Genomic DNA, 6194 nt, shown 5'->3' on the forward strand with positions numbered 1-6194 from the left:
ACTATTTCAGGGCATAGTTTTTTTTGTTTTTTCCTTTGTATCCACACTACTTAGTACAGTGCCTGACATATTGCTGTTAAGTGACATGGTAGTTATTTAATTAATGATTTCGGAATTTTGCCTATATCCTATCTACCAAATGTTATGTGAAATAAATACTGTGAGTTTGGATGTCATTTCTCCTATCTGGGGCTGAGTTGTTACTTCTACAAAATAAGGGGGTTGTATTAGATGACCTCTAAGGTCTTGTTCAGTTCTGGTGTGTATTGTTAACATATTTTTTCCCCACAGAAAGCCTAAGTCAAATGTGGTGGGAGGAGCTTGCTGAATGGGTGGAGCAGGAAGGGTGAAGCAGAGCTGAGAGGAAGTTGGAGACAGCAGTTAGAGCTGAGGAGTGAGGACATAGGCAGGCACAGCTAGTTTTATGAGTGTTTGCTTGTGGGAAGGACCTGGGAGAGGGGGGAAGAAGGCTTGGGAATAGTGTTGTCCCCTGCAGTGCTAATGTGTATTGACTTCTTGGTTACTATGATGGATTTAGTTTTTTGGTATTTGAATAAATGTTTTGGTTCTTTCCTCCATGTGGAGAATCTGTTGTATTTTGTGATTCAGAACTATTCTGGCATATTCATGTCACCACTGGTGCTGTGAATATTGCACTGGCACTACATTTGGCATCACAAACAGGATTTCAGGGTATAAAATCTCTATTTGGAGGCAGAAAGACTACAGAGGAAGAAACGGATATCCCAGGGTGGGAAGATTTACTTCATTCCTCCCTAGCAAGGAAATGGGCCAAAAGTACTTGACCCTATGAAAACTGGAAACTAAAGATTTGGAAAGATGTTTACAAGGAATACCAATAAAACCAGGGAAAGAACTGGCAGGGATGTGTAGGAGAGAATAGATTTTATTAGCAGGTTACCATATTAGGTGTAAAAACAAAGAAGAGCTGCTGAAGGAAAAAGAAATCAGATAGAAAGAGTTTTCTAGTTTGCATGGGAATTCTCAGCATTCAGGCTCTCCTTTAAAAGAGCAAATTCAGGGGTCTCAGGTGGATGAAAAGGATGTTTAGTTAGCTCAGAAGAAGAAGGGAAGGGCTGGTAAAATAAGTGTGCATGCCTTTGTACAGATCCAGCCTAGTTGCCATGGTGATGACTGCCAGGAGAGTACATGAGAGGAAAATGTAACAAAGTCAGAAGGGGAAAATGAAAAAATGTTAGAAGGGGAGCCTTCTCAAGAAGAAGCATGCCCAATACTAAGGCGAAAACAGAACCCAGGGGACAGTGCGGTGTTTAGGGAGATAATTGAGGATTTTACTCAGCAGCGAATCACAGATATTTTGAGTTGGTTCACTCAAAGGATGGGAGAAATAGATCTAAAACAGGCAAAAGTGGAGTTTCTGCTTTATGTGAATCTATAGCAAACATAGGTAGTGAGGGAAATGATATACCCCCAGAACCAAAGCAACAATTGTTATCGTCCTTGGTAAAATGGAATGAGGGATGATAGATTAACTGAAGAACAAAAGAGACATATATGGTTGGGACACAAAAGACATTAGAAAGTGATAGCCTGTAACTCATGTACTAGGTAGAATTTGGAAAGTACTGGGATAGGTGGAAGTAGTCAAGAACATATGGCAATACATCAAGCTACCAAAACAGAACAAGGAGGACTGTGTCATATGTTCACTGATTTGTGGGCAGTAGCTAATAGGTTAGCTACATGGATGCCCATGTGGAAAACTCAAAATTGGGAAATTCATGGCAAACAAGTCTGGGGCAAAGAATTATGGGAAGATATATGGGACATCTCTTTGGTTACTAATTTGTCAGTTTTTCATGTATATTCTCACATGGCCTCACTACACCAGAATGTGAGTGCAGTGCACATGCTGATCAACTAGCAGAGACTGCTACTCAACATATTATCCCTACTCTGATACCAAGTGATAATCTGGTTCTAGCAAAATGAGTCCAGTGGGCACAAGACTGAGGTTATCTCTCATTCATTGTTAAAACAAGTAACAGAGGAATGTTATATATGTCACTTGGAAAAGGAACAAACTATCCCTCAGGTAGTAACTGGAGAGATGACAAGAGGAAAAGTACCAGCCCAAATTTGACAAATAGATTATATTGGACGCCTACCCCAAGATAAAGGATGCAAATTTATATGTACATGTGTTGATACCTATTGTGTTGACACTAAATACTAGTGACTTGTCCTTATAAGAATGTGACCCAATGTAAAACCCTAGATATCCTGTCTATATTATAGAACCCCAATGCACATTCAAAATGACAGCAGGTCACATTTCAAAGGTAATGAAATGAAGAGATATTGTGTCTTAAACAATATAGAATGGATATATCATATTCCATATTATCCAAAAACATCTGGGTTAATTTAAAGAATGAATGGATTATTGAAAGCAGTTAAGGAAGTTAAAATCTAATAATTCTTATCAACATTGGAAAGATAATTTGTTCACCACTTTATGTAATTTGAATAGTAGACCATTGGGAGGAAGTACACCTCTAGCTAGAATGATGACCTCAGATCTGCAAATTAGAAAACAACAAACATATAAGATCCCAAATATTGAGTATTGGACTGTTAGGCCAGATGTCCCAGCACTGTATCCAGGGGCACCTGGTTTGGCAGGATCTGAGCTACATTATTTAGAAGATTTTTGGTTGGATAGAAAAGAAAAATCTCTACTAGAATGTGTTAGAATCCCTAAAAATCACTTTGAATGGATATTACCTAAATCAGGATTAGCATTTCAAGGAATACATGTTTTGGCTGGAGTAATAGATTCTAATTATCAATGAGAAATTATTGTAACAATCCAAAATTTAGGTGATGGACCCATATAGTTCTGTAAAAATGATAGACTAGTGTGATATTCACAGCATCTGTGGTGGCCATGAATATCCCAATGCAATTCTGAATCGTGAGATACGACAGACTCTTCACATGGAAAACAGAACCAAAACATTTATTCAGACACCAGAAAGCCAAATCCATCACAGCAACAAAAATCTATATACAATAACAAAGCAGAGAGCAACACCATCCCCAAAGCTTCCCCCTGCTAGGCTTCCTACAAACCAGCTCACCTTAAACAAATCACAAACAGGCTTCCCTTAAGCAAAATACCCTGCTCACATTCACAGCCCAGCTGTGGGTTTCCCTGCATCCTTCAGTTCTGACCATTCTCTCACTAACTTGCTCTCAGCTCTGCTCTCTTTGTGTCTCTTCCTGTTTCACCCATTCAGTAAACTCCTCTCACCACAGGCTCCATGTGACTCAGATTTCCATGTGACCCAGCAGGCCACATGGGCCTATTAATGAATGGGAAAGATTTTCCATTTAAATTACCATTACCATTGAACTCAAGTGATTATTATTTCTTGAGAAACAATATCCCTTGTGAAAACTGACCCTCCTTCCAAAATAACTAGCAGAGGAACTGAAGGGTTGGGTTCTATTGATAGAATAAAATTGGGAGCTAAAGTATGGATAAAATAGAAGCCAGATGATGTTCCAAAGGCTGTGGAAATTAGAGCACATGGGAAAGATAATGCCATAACTGTTGTTTATTCTAGAGAAGATGGTTACTAAATATATTCTACCATGAATGAGGCTATGATGGTGGGTTCATGGACTCCAGAAGCACAGCTGACCCTACATCTACCCTGCTTCTGGTTATTGTCTCCTTTCTTCTTTTTGTCTTTTTGTCTGTTCACTTCATTTGTCAGATTTGTTTCCTACAGGTCTAGTACCCTCCACCTGCAGATGCCTGATTGCTTAAGCTGGATGTCACCCCCTGTCTGATGTGCTGTGTGCCCCCTGGACCTGGCATGATCAAGCTCTGGATGCCAGCTAAAGAACTGACCTCTCAACAGCTTTATGTCCAGTGTCAGCAGGAAGTGGTGATAGAAGAGGAGACCTTTGTACCTTATCCCAAGATTTTAGGCCCCGTTCGTTTGAGAGGGGAAAAATAGGGTGATTGTGCTCAAGTCATACCCTAAGGTATTGTTTTATGTGGTTATTTTGTGTGATCCTTGTTATATTGTTGTAAAATTCTGTTCACACCAGTTGCCCCATTGACCTATGAAATGGTAAGAAAGACCTTGGGGCAGAAAGTATTGTTAATGCATTTTTGCTTAATTTGAAGATCTTTCCCATTCATTAATAGGCCTATGTGACCTGCTTAAATGACCTGGAAGTCTAGGTCACACGTGGTGGAAGGAGCTTGCTGAACAGGTGGAACAGGAAGGGTGGAGCAGAACTGGGAAGAAGTTGGAGAAAGCAGTTAGGGTGGAGAAGAGAGGACCCTGGCAGGTACAGCTAGTTTTGTGATTGTTTGCTTGTGGGAAGGCCCCAGGGGAGGGGATGGGGGAAACTTGGTAATGGCATTGTCCCCTGAACTGCTAATGTGTATTGACTTCTTGGTTACTATGATGGATTTCTGGTGTTGGGATTTGGCTTTCTGGTGTTTGAATAAATGTTTTGGTTCTGTCTTTCATGTGGAGAGTCTGTTATATTTTGTGATTCAGAACTATGCTGGCATGTTCATAGTCACCATCGATGCTGTGAATATTGCCTTGGAGATGCATGGTGTTGTAATATTCCCTAGCAAGATCCTTCTATTTATTGCCTTAGGCTTAGACTGTAAATTCCTTAAAGGAATTGTCTTGCCTGCTCATATTGTACCTATTATACTTAGCACAGTGCCTAGAACATACGCATTTAATACATGTTCTATCATCTACTTATCTCTTTGTCTGTCTGCCTGTCTTTCTATTCTAGCACAGGGTTCATCTTATTATTGTCTCATACATTGTCTTGCCTCTGTGCTTCCTGCTTCTGTTTAAATCCTATCCATTGCCTTTCAGAGTTCTCCTTGAAAGGTTTCCTCTTCCACAGACCCTTCCCCTAACCCAAACTGATTTTCCCTTTTATTTAAACTCTTATAGCATTCTTTGGCTGTCCTACACAACTGAATATTACATACTGCCTTGCATTGCTCTCTTTGGGAATTCTATTTATTCAAACAGCTCTTCATTGTATAGACCCTCTATAGGAGCCCTGTACTTCTCTTAAGTTCTTCGGGTATTCTTAAATACTCACAGTGGTCTATGATGTTGTGGTTTTACTGTTCCCTCCATTGGTACACATTTTAACTAATCAAATTTTACCCTTTTACCAAGGCTAGCTAGGTGGTGCAGTGGATAGAGCACCAGTGCATGAGTCAGGAGGATCTGAGTTCAAATCTCACCTCAGACACTTGACACTCACTAGCTGTGTGACTTTTTGGGCAAGTCATCTACCCCTAATTGCCTCGTCCTGAGTCATCTCCAGTCATCCTGATGAATATCTGATCGCTGGATTCAGACAGTTCTGGAGGAGAAGTAAGGTTGGTGACCTGCACAACCCTCCCTCCCTCACAACAAAGTCCAAGTGCAAGTCGTCATTATTTCTCTGATGGCATGGTCTTCTTTGGCAATGAAGGATGAACACACACACGTTTACCAACAGGAGAATCTGGAGAACCTCACTATCTTTAGAGACTCCTTTTAATGTGAACTCTGTGCTGATTTTCTTCAATGACAGTGGTGAACTTTGGTAAACATACAGGACGAAAGTACCTTTGTATTGTATACCTTTCCTGAAATAAATCATAGGATCACTGCATGAAGATATCTTCATTGTTACACCTTTCAAGGAATCTTGAATAATTTTGTTGTATGTATGGGAGACATCTGGTTGGAAGATAGCATTCAAAGCAGAGTTTTTCTCTACTGAATCACATACTTTAAAACAAATCAGTAAATAAAAAAAAATCAGTAAAAAAATAATGATTTTGTATTCTGTACATTTTTCAACCATTCTTTTATTCATAAAATATTCTTAAGCTTATTATGTACCTAACGGTGTACAGTAAACTCCCTTTGGCATCTGCCTAGAACAGGGCTGGACACATAGGAGACATTTTACAAATTTCTTTTGAATGACACTGTAGCTTTTTGGGTGTACAATTACCAGCACAACTGGGTCACTAGTTCTGTACCTATAGTTGAGTAATTGACCCATAGTCAAGACAAAGCTGGCAAACTGAAATCAGGATGTTTATTTTTGTGGAGGATCTGATGTTGCAATAGGTTTGGCAGGTCAGTTAAGAG

The 6194-nt window shown here is 39.7% G+C and overlaps 1 long non-coding RNA gene across 9 annotated transcripts in view; it reads left to right on the forward strand.

Moving 5' to 3' along the window:
* The window catches only part of LOC140528052 (uncharacterized), a 34807-nt gene extending 28937 nt beyond the window's left edge, over nt 1-5870 (forward strand). For 6 of the 9 annotated variants that reach the window (XR_011975037.1, XR_011975040.1, XR_011975042.1 and 3 more), the window contains one exon: nt 3783-4537. This is a non-coding gene — a long non-coding RNA (uncharacterized lncRNA). Of the gene's footprint in view, nt 1-3782 lie in introns of all 9 variants that reach the window. The other 3 variants (XR_011975041.1, XR_011975039.1, XR_011975043.1) reach the window with 3 other exon arrangements.
* The last annotated feature ends 324 nt before the right edge of the window (nt 5871-6194 follow it).

This window comes from Notamacropus eugenii, chromosome 2 (assembly GCF_028372415.1).
Source record: "Notamacropus eugenii isolate mMacEug1 chromosome 2, mMacEug1.pri_v2, whole genome shotgun sequence".
Lineage (NCBI taxonomy): Eukaryota > Metazoa > Chordata > Mammalia > Diprotodontia > Macropodidae > Notamacropus > Notamacropus eugenii.